Genomic DNA, 13103 nt, shown 5'->3' with positions numbered 1-13103 from the left:
TTGTAGTAGAGTGTTGTTGTCATGCCGTCGTTTTACACCAGACTGCTTCACAAACGAGGGTCAGTTCAACACTGGATTTACACAAAAGATTAACATGACGACACATGCTAGTGGATGAGTTGAATCAACTCCACAGCAACTACATAAATGTATCCACCAACCATTCAGAAACGTCCAGTTTCATTCTAAAAGTTGTAACTTCTTCCTGAGTCTCTCCATCAGTGTCGACTCCGGTTTGAACAATGTAAGTCTGAACACCGTTACTGACAATCCTCATTTTGGCTGCATGAGATTCTCCAGCTTTGTTGTTGTTGAGCAACTGAAGCATGAGCTGTTAAAGCTCCACCCTCTTTTGGAGCAGCTCATTTGCATTTAAAAGGACACAACAAAAATTCCATGTTTTTGCTCACACCCAAATAGGGGCAAATGTGACAAGCTATAATAAATGATCTGTGGGATATTTTGAGCTGAAACTTCACAGACACATTCTGGGGACACCAGAGACTTATATTACATCTTGTAAAAGGGGCATTATAGGTCCCCTTTAAAATAACCTCTTGCAGCAACATCTCTTCTCTGGTGTGAAAACTTGCCGTTTCACTCGGATATATGTCACAATATGGAAGAAAATACTATTGCAAATTCTGTTTAATGCCAGGAACTGGAATCGCTAAAACATCATATGGCTTCAGAAGACTTTGAATATGGCACACATGCCATATGGACCACTTTTATGATGCATTTACAATTCTTTCTTGTGTTTATTTTTAGAACTTGACAATGTCTCCCTATGAAGGCTTGTATGGAAAAGTGCAGTGTGAAGATTCTTCAAAAAATTATCCTTTCATCTTTCACAGCAAATGGGTTTGAAACCACTTGAGGGTGAGTAAATACTTCAGAATTTATTTTTTTCTTTCTTTTTTTTTTTTTCCTCCCTAAAATATTAGGGTTAAGGTTCTTTACCATACTTGAGGATTAGTTCCACCAGAACTGCTATTGTGCAAAAAAAATTTTCAAGCACATAAATATTATCACTTCCTTTAAATGAAAAAGTGTTCAGTGCTGGCCACTTGAGTGAATGTCTTTAATTTCCTAGACAAGTTTATTGATTTTCATGTAGGTACAGTATGTACACATACGCACCTCTTAATTAAAATAGCTCTGACAGAGGAAATATTAAGCGTGAGGTGAAGTGCTAATCAATTTCTTAAACTATAATAAATGAGTTTGACTGCTCTGATAATGACTGGCCAAGTAAGCCATAAATATAAACTATCAAACCAGTCAGTCATCTTGCGAAGCACCTAAAATACTGTATAGAACCTAAACAATTATGTGACCTTCATTATGTAATCACTGAGTAAGCAGGAGTGTACCGGAGTGAATTATAACATATTGAGCGCTTTTGTCAATACAGTTTCTCCTCCATCCCCACTGATGCTATTGTGTTGTTCTAATTTCCCCTCATTTTGTCTTTTAATCATGTGACACACACTTTATTCCCACATGAAAAGACTTTCAGAAGACACAATTATGATTCTCTTTTATATACTTATATAGCTTCTTATGTTCTTTTCATCGCTTTCCACAATGCCCTGTTGAGCACAGTGGTGGTTCATCAAAAAAATCATTTTCGTTTCCCTAGTACAAAACCTAATGCAGCCAATTATCCCCAGAAAAGTCACATTTGTCGCAGCTCGAGTGATTTGAACACTCCATATTGGAATGTGCGCTTCTAGGTGGGCGTAAGTTAAGTATACTATAAAACTGAAGCAAAGGTTGTCTGGTTATATAACATCTGCATGTAGACAAAGTGAAAAGAGGAGGGCAATCTAAATATATGCTTACCAAACCAACTAAATATGTGCTCACCAAACTATCTGTGACTTACTGAGCAACGAAACACTGTAGGCTCAAAAACACAATTAAAAATGCAGTACTGTTAAAATGTCATATTAACATTTTTGGTTACACTTTATTCCGCTTTATACATTCAACTAACTATAAGTAACTTGTCAACTACATGTCAACTAACTCTCATTAGAGTGTTAGTAGGCTGTAGTACACTTACAGTGGCATGAAAAAGTATGTGAACCCCTTGCAGAATCTGTGAAAATGAGAATTATTTTAATAAAATAAGAGTGATAATAAAAAATGCATGTTATTTTTTTGTTTAGTACTGTCCTGAGTAAGATATTTTACATAAAAGATGTTTGCATTTAGTTCACAAGACAAAACAATAGCTGAATTTATTAAAATAACCCCATTCATAAGTATGTGAACCATTGATTCTCAATACTGTGTGTGGTTACCTGATGATCCACGACTGTTTTTATGTTTTGTGATAGTTGTTCTCTTGTTTGTCCTGAACAGTTAAACTGTTCTTCAGAAAAATCCTCCAGCTCCTGCAGATTCATCAGTTTTCAAGCATTTTTGCATATTTGAACCCTTTCCAGCAGTGACTGAATGATTATGAGATTCTTCTTTTCACACTGAGGACAACTGAGGGACTCAAACTCAACTATTAAAAAAGGTTCAAACATTCACTGATGCTCCAGAAGGAAACAAGATGCATTAAGAGCCGAGGGGTGAAAACTTTTGAATTCAAATATCAAGGTAAATTGTACTTAATTTTTCTGCCGGGAAACATGCAAGTATCTTCTGTTGGTTCTGAAGGGCAGTACTAAATGAAAAACAATGATATTTAAACAAAATAAGAAAAATTGTGACATCTTCATCCTGTTCAAAAGTTTTCACCCCCCGACTCTTAATGCGTTGTGTTTCCTTCTGGAGCATCAGTGAATGTTTTTACCTTTTTTAATAGTTGTGTTTGAGTCCCTCAATTGTCCTCAGTGTGAAAACACAGATCTCAAAATCCTACAGTCACTGCTGGAAAGGGTTCAAATATGCAAAAATGCTTGAAAACTGATGAATCTGCAGGAGCTGGAGGATTTTTCTGAAGAACAGTTTAACTGTTCAGGACAAACAAGAGAACAACTATCACAAAACATAAAAACAGTCGTGGATCATCAGGTAACCACACACAGTATTGAGAATCAATGGTTCACATACTTATGAATGGGGTTATTTTAATAAATTCAGCTATTGTTTTGTCCTGTGAACTAAATGCAAACATCTTTTATGTAAAATATCTTACTCAGGACAGTACTAAACAAATAATAATATGCATTTTTTATTATCCCTCTTATTTTATTAAAATAATTCTAATTTTCACAGATTCTGCAAGGGGTTCACATACTTTTTCATGCCACTGTAGGTTAGATTTTGGGTGAGTAGAATAAGTTGACATGTAGTTGCAAAGTTTCTTACTGTATAGTCAGCAGAATCAAAAACTTTATATATAGAAAGACGGTGCACTCGTATTTATATAAATGGGAGAAAGTGCATCGCGCAATATGGCGGAATAAGTCCTGCCTTTTAAATAAGAGCCAATCGCCAATTGGAAAAGTCATCGCGTCACTGCATCAGCCGTTAGAAGCTCCGGTTCCTATAGAAACAGTCAGATGTGCGCTTCCTATAGAGACACACACTTAGGACTGCACATACGCATTAGCTTGATCCAGCCTGAAAAATAAAGTTTTTTTTGTCATGATTCGAGCGTTTAGAAACGAGTTGTTGTCAGATTTCATTGGTGATTTCAAATGTGAAATTTAATCAAAAGCTTGGCGAACAGCTTTGGAGAAATTGATGTTTCCCCATTCAAAGAGATGGCCGCCAAGTGAAATGATGTGTCTTAAAGGGACCTTGGTAGACTTTCTGTTGGAGCATCAAAATAAAGTGTTAGCAGATATTAAAGGGATAGTTCACCCCAAAATGAAAATGATCCCATGATTAACTCACCCTCTAGCCACCCTAGGTGTATATGACTATCTTCTTTCAAAAAAGTGCTTCCATCCATCATAAAAGTAATCCGCACGACTCCAGGGGTTTAATAAGGCCCTTCTGAAGTGAAGCGATAGGTTTTTGTAAGAAAAATATCCATATTTACAACTTTATAAACTAAATATACCATGCTAGAAACATAATAATCACTGCAATAATGATATAATAAAGCATTTGCTAGTTTACATTTAAACAACATTTTTTTTTTTTTTTTTTTTGGCCGGGCAGTGTATATAGGACTCCATATAAATGATAAAATCCAATATGATTTTCTCAAGTTACCACATTAGGTCACATGCATTCAGTTTCTTATAGAAAGTCCCGTCTGTAATCTGAAAGCTTCATGACTCCACAAAAAAGAGTTTGTTCCTCTTTCCATGGGTTTGCCTTCAGTCACCCTATTATATGCACCATCCCATCTGAAGATCATTTCATTTTTTTTTTTACAACATCTCTAAATGTTGAACACTGAGATGGTAATTCAATGTTTTTTTTTTTTTTTTAAGATGGTTGATGTTTTATATGAATCCTAAAGCACGAGCCACAGCTAAAAGCTGCACCCAACAGAAACTGCTCTGTAACTGAAGAGAATCTTATTTCTGAAACACTTCTGCTGATGTTTGATACAGTACATTACCTTGCTGTAGTCGTGATAAACATTTCCACTGCTCAGTCATTCCCTACCTCTGGTTAACATGATTGCATCTTATGAAGTCATAGAATTTGAAATGATTATCAGTCATCAAACTGAGAGGTCTGCCCCATGGCCTATTGAAGGTCAAGTGTTATATACCATAGTTAAAACTCAGGTGATCACGTATGTATTTATGGGACGGTTGCAGTGGGTTGAAGGCTAGGCTCGGAGCTGGAGCATTATCAATTTATTGTCCTAGATTCCAGCTGCAGCCACACTTTGAATGTGAACAATGCTTCCGTGTTCTTCCCTTGACAGTCTTACAGACAATATTGAATAAAAGAAGTTTCAGATTCTATGTGTAAATATGTGTTTTCCCCAAACATCGATTTGGCTTAACACTCTTTTTTTCTACTGTTCCAACAGTTCTTGTGATTCTTCTATAGACGTAATAGTAGGCTTGAAGGATTGAAATTGCTGTGTGGTGTTCAATCATGAGAACACCTTTGAAGATCTATAAAATGCATAAACGTATGAGTCTTGAGAGTAGAAAACAGAATACGTTTTCCCAAGGTCACAGAAATACATAGTCCAAGTTGAAAATCAATTTGTTGACATGCCCGCCAACATCTGACCCTCCGCAATCATTTGGTTCAGCAAAAATAAACTCTTCCATGTCAATGATTTTCTTTCCTCTGTCTAATTTAGGCCTTTGTTATTTTCATTTCTTTCCCCACCAGCATCTGCCACAACATACAACAGGAAGTACAGTAAGACATTACGCCATTTGACATTATGAAGGCACCTTATATCCTTCGTCCTCTGTAGTCAAATATCAAGTAGTCTGCAGAGAAACTTATATATCCGATCGATTTATGCTCGTCTAGACGCTGCATCAGTTCGCATGATGTAACTTTAGATTTGTTGTAGTTACAAGCTGCCTGTTTTCATAACACAAGATTTACTTTATATCACCCAGAACAAGGGTTGTTAAACTTTTGCATGCCAAGGTGTCCTTGACATGAAAGTTTAAAAACCCTTGTTTTTGTATACAAGGGATAGCTTGGGGTCTGTAAGATTTTTTTTAAAGAAGTTTCTTATGCCCACCAAGGCTTCATTTTTTAATTTTTTTTTTAAAATCAAAAACACAGTAAAATACGGAAGAGGATTAGGGCCAAGCAATAATAAAAAAAAATAAAGCCATCTCGAGATTAAAGTTGTTAAATTTCGAGAAAAAAGTCGAGATAAAATGTTGAGAATAAAGTCATTAAATTATGAGAAAAAAGTCGTTAAATTACGAGATAATTTAATGACTTTATTCTCATAATTTAATGAGTTTATTCTCAACATTTTATCTTGACTTTTTTCTTGAAATTTAATGACATTTTTCTCATAATTTAACAAATTTGTTCTCGTAATTTAACGACTTTTTTCTCGTAATTTAACGAGTTTATACTCAACATTTTATCTCGACTTTTTTTTTTAAATTTAACGAGTTTTTTCTCGTAATTTAACGAGTTTATTCTCAACATTTTATCTCAACTTTTTTCTCGAAATTTAACGAGTTTTTTCTCGTAATTTAATGAGTTTATTCTCAACATTTTATCTCGACTTTTTTCTCGAAATTTCACAACTTTAATCTCGAGATGGTTTTATTTTTTTATTATTGCTTGGCCCTAATCCTCTTCCGTAGTAAAAACAGTAATATTGTGAAATATTATTACAATTTTAAATGACCTTTTTTCTGTTTGAATATATTTCAAAATGTAATTTATTTCTGTGATGGCAAAGATGAATTTTCAGCATCATTACTCCAGTCTTCAGTGTCACATGATCCTTCAGAAATCATTCTGACAAGCTGATTTGCTGCCCAAGTATCATTTATTATTATTATTATTATCATCACAGTTTAAAATGCTGATTAATATTTTTGTGGAAACCATGAGAATTTTTTTTTTTTTCGGGAAATTTCAACGGAACAGCAATTATTTGAAATAGAGATTTTTTGTAACAATGTAAAAGTCTTTACTGTGACCTTTGATCAATGTTGTGGCAAAATTTTCAATATAATAATTATAATAATAATAATAATAATAATAATTTATTAGCTTAGGATTTGGGTATTAACAATTTTTGGGTATTAACATTGGGGATGCGTGTCATTTGAATTTTAGCGATTCAAATTCCGATTCTGCTGATCGATTCCCAGTTCAGGTTGTAAAACTAATCCATATGAATTGAGCGGTTTAGTCCATTTTTTCTGAAGAGACTCGATCACTTTACATGATGAACAGACTGAATTTAGGCTTTTATTCACATATAAACATTCATCAACTCACACATCAGTTGTGGTAAACACACTGTAAAACCCAATAAGTTCAGAATACTCAAAACATTTGAGGAAACTTATTAACTCAAAACGTTTAAGTAAACTAACTCATTTTTTTTAAAGTTGGTAGAACTTAAAATTTTTGTGACAAGTGGGGCGGGGCTGAGAGCCATGGAAGCGGATCAAGGCCAGTATGGTGCACAGGTGTCTCTCACTAACAGTCCCGTCACCAGCATCCCTTTCCCAACTCATCATAATGTTAATTACATACAGTTAATTTACATAAACATCACATTCAGATCTTGGTTAAATGTTACATAGCAAATAACACATGCTGTTATAACTATCAGAGAGACATTATCAGAGAGTCATTACATACTTGCATATATGTAATCAAACAACATATGTGGTCTTAAATGTGTTGCAGCTCATCCTCAACCTAACCACAGGCTCTACTCTTCACCCCAGTGGTAACCCTACAAAACTAACATAACAGAACCCCCCTGAATCCCAACATAACACAACATTAAACATGAACTTATATCTCCACATGTTAATCTTGTGCAAAAGCACACAAAATAACACTTAATCTCAACAGTTATTTATATGGTCTGACGCAAAGCATGCTGGGAATTAGAAATCTGCTGCAGCTCAACTCAGTCATATTAAGTTCAGCTTACTACAATGAAATTTTGAGTTCATGCAACTTTTTTCTTTTTTCAGAAACCGCTCAGATTTGATTAAAAATATCTTCATTTGTGTTCCGAAAATGAATAAAAGACTTATGGGTTTGGACTGACATGAAGGTTAGTAATTAATGAAAGTATCCAATTCCAGAACTGGCGTCAGTTTTCTATTCCCAACCCTATTCTTCAACTACATCAACAACAGTAATAATATATACACCCTGCTGAGTGTCCCTGGACCCCAGTTTGAAAATCCCTGGCTGGAAATTACAAAGAAGATGAGTCTGTCTTTGTCCAACAGCAACAGAAATGTGTCTTGGAGGCCCAACTACACTGGTCTCCCATCAGTAGGCTGGTTTACACCATAAAATTACTTGAGCTGAAAGCTTCATAAATCATCAGGCACTGGTAATTCTTTGGACATTAATGGGCTCTGATGAATTATGAAAAGAGCCTCTGTTTAGTTTACTGTCAACGCAGGCAATTAAGTCTGCTCGATATGTCTTGATTGATGCATTTTTCTCAGCACAACTGTAATGTAATGACACTCTCAAAATCTTGGCTTAAAGGGGTGAAACAACGGCATCTGAACACTAGTATTCACTGACTTCTGTTCCATTCTAAAGATGCCAATAAGGTATTATGTGACTAGACAGTGTGGGCCAATTTCCCAGACACAAATTAAGCTCTGGTCCTGGTCTAAAAACCATGAATGAAGAATCACTGTTGTCAGTGAAACTTAACCTAGGACATTGGCTAATTTGCATCTGGGAAAACAGCCATGAAAGTTTCGCAAACACAGATTAAATCTGGCCTGCATTATGGAAACCATCCCAAAGTCATCTTTAGCAAAGATCAATAGCCATACTTTGCATTTAAATGCATGGTGTTGATCAAAATTCAAGCGATCATTCAAAAATAAAGTGAGTACAGCCATCTGACCCAGCACTTTCATCACATTCTCGATGTCATTTGGACTTAATCGAAGTGAGAAGTGTCAGGACATGTACGAATGTGTGATTTTCATGCAGATGATTTGGAATCTTATCACGAGGAAGAGCAAATCTGCTTTTCCCAACACATTTGCAAGGTGTTATATTGTGTTCTGCAGGTGTTTCACAATGAATATATTGAGGGCAAAGGTATGTGACACACTGTTGACTGTTTTCAGAGTTTTATTTAGAAGTGTACAGTGAGGGAAGCACTAAAACGCAAGGTCGCTGGAAGCCCAGCAAAGTAGAATGGACAGATAACATGGTACTCTGTGTTTAAGTGTGTGCAGCAGAGTGCTAGTGATGATGCTCATATGCTCTATAACACTGAAGCTCTATAACCTAGACTCTCTGCAGTGGCAGGAAAGAGAAGGATGTCAAAACTGGGATCCATTATAAACTATTCCAGACATCCTGTGCTTGGAGCTCCTTTAACTGCCACCTTATTCCATCATAGTGTTGTAAGAATGATGCCATCAGACAATGCACTGTCTCCTTCCTCACCTCCTCATCCTCCTCTTGCCATTTCCACCTTCAGGCTGTTTCCAGTCAGAACTAACAACATTGCACTTATACAGAGTTTCTTTTTGCACACATGGACTTCACACCCGTTCGTCTGTCTACTGTATGTAATGTTGAGATATCGACCCAAGGCAGTATGTGTCTCTATATTGATGTAATCCCTTAGGAAATGTGTAACCATATACTATTTTTCTTTGAAAAAGTACATTTACTTTGCCTTTGTTAAATTAATAATTCACCCAAAAACTTCTGACACTTTTTACTCACCCTTATGTTGTTTTATGATTTTCTTTCATCCATGGAATAAAAAAAAAAAAAAAAAAAACAGAAAAACCATATATATATATATATATATGAATGTAAATGTGGGTAATATCCGTACAATAACAGCTCATACTGACCATGTCTAAATAAAAACAGTATACAACATTATTCATTGAATTATTCATTATTCATTATTTTTGCATAAATATTCCTTTATCCAGTCTTCATGACAGCTCAGTGCCACAAACCCTCTGGGTGACTATGTTTGAAAGTAGTTTGTTTTCATGCGAATACATGTGATGCTTATGAACAGCACAACAAAATCCATATGACAGAATGTGAGTGCTGAGAAATAAGCATGTTTGCCAATTACAGAATGTCAACTGTTGAACAGCTTGTTGAAGCAGTTTGTTTCTTTAACTAATAACTCATAGTGTTGATCAGATGCTGAACATATCTTTTGGTGCGGAACGGGAGTATTTATATCTGATGACTTGATGACTCAAACACACACACACACACACACACACATATATGGTATGATTGGTATATATATATATATATATATATATATATATATATATATATATATATATATACCAATCAGGCATAACATTATGAGCACTGACAGGTGAAGTGAATAACACTGATTATCTCTTCATCACGGCACCTGTTAGTGGGTGGATATATTAGGCAGCAAGTGAACATTTTGTCCTCAAAGTTGGTGTGTTAGAAGCAGGAAAAATGGGCAAGCGTAAGGATTTGAGCGAGTTTGACAAGGACCACATTGTGATGGCTAGACGACTGGGTCAGAGCATCTCCAAACCTGCAACTCTTGTGGGGTGTTCCTGGTCTGCAGTGGTCAGTATCTATCAAAAGTGGTCCAAGGAAGGAACAGTGGTGAACCGGCGACAGGGTCATGGGCGGACAAGGCTCACTGATTCACGTGGGGAGCGAAGGCTGTGCCCGTGTGGTCCGATCCAACAGACAAGCTACTGAAGCTCAAACTGCTCAAGAAGTTAATGCTGGTTCTGATAGAAAGGTGTCAGAATACACAGTGCATCACAGTTTGTTGTGTATGGAGCTGCATAGCTGCAGACCAGTCAGGGTGCCCATGCTGACCCCTGTCCAACTCTGAAAGCACCAACAGTGGACACGTGAACATTCAGGAGCACAACAACTAGTTTGAGGTGTTGATTTGCCCTGCAAATTCCCCAGATCTAAATCCAATCGAGCATCTGTGCGATGTGCTGAACAAACAAGTCCGATCCATGCAGGCTCCACCTCACAACTTACAGGAATTAAAGGATATTTTTTGGATATTGATATTGATATTGCTATTTGTTTCAATGTTATTTGCTTGCTTTTAAGCCATATATGCCATTCATAAGGCCATATATGCTTGAATGCCTGAATGATTATGAAATTAAGTAACTGCAATACTTCCTTTGTTTGTTATAAGAGAAGATGACAAAGCAACTGTTGTGAAAGTTAGGTGTTTGTAACCAACCACAAAGGTTAACAATAAGGATGAAGAGAGCATGTTGCAAACTCGAGTAGAGGTGAGCCAGATGAAGACTTCAGTGAAGAAGAGGAAGAGTGCTAGAAAAAGACAAAGGCGTTGTAAAAGAGGAAGGATATTTGGCTTAGTAAGCAAGAGATACAGAGACTGATATATGCCCACAACAGGAAGATTGGATCATACAAGTCAGTGATCAACTGATGAGTCATATGAAGCTGGAACTCCTCAAAAAGTAGTATGAAAGTCTGAAGAGTAAGAGGCCTCCTCAGATGCTGCCTGCATTAAGCGTAGAAGGACAACTCATACCCTAATGTCCAATATACCCTAATAATCCAATATTGCTGGATAAAGCTAGGTTAATGAGCTTTTTATCTTAAGCTGATTTAAGTTTTATTTTATTTTTATTTTGCATTAACTGCTTTGTTTTGTAAACAATAAAAGAGGTATTTTATTGTTGTGATTGCCATTCGTGAGACTTTACTTCTAACTACAAACTGAGCCTCAATAAAGAACAACCACAAGGGAGTCTTCTAAGTCATTCCTGAAGGAAGTGTCACACAGACTAACTATATATATATATATATATATATATATATATATATATGAAGAGTTTGGTTCCAAAACGCAATAACTCCATTTTGATTAATTTGAGTAAAAAGGTGTTTTCTTTACCAAGAAAGTGGCAAGATGAAAACCACTATTTTCTGTTTCAAACTTTCACATAGCATCTTTTGGTTATAAAAACATTAAAAATTCAAATCTACATTTTGATTTTAAAAAGTTTATTATAAAAACTTATTATTTTTTCCCCAAAATGCAATAAATCCATGACATTTTTTTTTTTTCCAAAATGCAATTAATCCATCAATATAAAAGTTATTTTTCAAATTGAAAATACACAACAAAGCAAGTTAATTCACATATATGACAGAGTCTAAACTTTGCCAATATACAGGCATTTTACTAAAAATACATTCAGCCGTTGCTCCCAAAATGAATTCAACGGATCATCTTGTTAATGTTATAAATTATTTGTCATCACCGATTAACGAGTATCTGGCGCCACCGCACGGTTAAATAAACACATTTGCCGAGTACATTGGTATTAAAACGGCTTTTTAAAAAAACGCCTTCAATGTTTACAGTGGGTGGAATGGTGCGCTGTGATTGGTTGAGCGGATATATCACGTTCTGCAGAAAAAGGAGACTGGCGTTTGTCGCGTTTTGGAAAGAAAGGGAGAAAACATGACAGAATAACATGACGGATATCACATTTTGCGCAAAATTGATAAATGACTTTTCAATACCGACCAGATACTATACTGATTTTGGCAGAAACTCATTTTTTTTGAAAATGGCGTTTATCGCGTTTTGGAACCAAACTCTTCATATATACACTGTATTTAGTGTGTGTGTGTGTTCACATATTTCAATCACTGTCCGGTTCAAAGTCAAACCCTAATCTCTTTGCAAGTTGCATTTTGTTAGAAAAGTTTATCTGTGAATTGCCTTTGAATACTGAGCATTCAAAGTATATCATTTTCATTGGAACAACAGAAAAGCTGAATTTTAATTTAGATGTGCATACAGTACATCTGTACAGTACATGCATCATTTTGTTTAGCTCTGTGCTTGGAAAAATAAGCTATCAGCACACGTCTGATCCATCATGTCAAAGCACTCTCAGATGGATGCATTAGCGGGAGAATGCTCTCCACAGACTGAGTGAAGCTCCACGGGACAAGAGAGACTTAAATGAATTACCGTTAACCGATCAGATGGAATTCTGATCTGTTCCTGGCTTTAACATTGTTCGGAGAGTGGAATTCAATTTGGATGAATTAGTTAACCCATAGAGGAACGGGGGAGCGCTCTTCTTCCGCCGGCCTTTGGCTTCAACTGATTCTCCACAAATCTGATAAAGCTGTTTTGTGAAAAACTACACACTTAGATATTGAATTGTTTTACTGTGTTGGATACGAGCTGCAGTTTGTGAGCCATTTGGCGCTGCCCGCATTATCCACCATACGACACAAAATATTTCACTTCTGTTTGTGTTTGTGAGGCAGTCCTAGATCTGTTAGATTGTAGATTCGATGCCTACACTGAGCTGAGAGCGTTGCCAGCCTTCTGGAGCTGATAATATTCCACCACCACCCAACCAGCCTCAAGCTAAGGAGAGAAATCCCAAGCTCCCACAAGCCATTGAACAGATTCCAGTGTCCACCCCCCTTCGTCTCTGCCTCTTTCC

The 13103-nt window shown here is 36.1% G+C and overlaps 1 protein-coding gene across 4 annotated transcripts in view; it reads left to right on the top strand.

The window, feature by feature from the left end:
* Window positions 1-13103, top strand: part of colec11 (collectin sub-family member 11) — an 80618-nt gene that overhangs the window by 53297 nt on the left and 14218 nt on the right. For all 4 annotated transcript variants that reach the window (XM_048192249.1, XM_048192248.1, XM_048192250.1 and 1 more), the window contains one exon: window positions 772-882. The gene's annotated coding sequence lies outside the window, so the exon portion shown is untranslated. The remainder of the gene's footprint in view (window positions 1-771; window positions 883-13103) is intronic.

Source organism: Megalobrama amblycephala, linkage group LG5, assembly GCF_018812025.1.
Source record: "Megalobrama amblycephala isolate DHTTF-2021 linkage group LG5, ASM1881202v1, whole genome shotgun sequence".
Classification (NCBI taxonomy): domain Eukaryota; kingdom Metazoa; phylum Chordata; class Actinopteri; order Cypriniformes; family Xenocyprididae; genus Megalobrama; species Megalobrama amblycephala.
The sequence above is the reverse complement of the archived record's forward strand: the minus strand, read 5'-3'. Positions and strand labels throughout refer to the sequence as shown.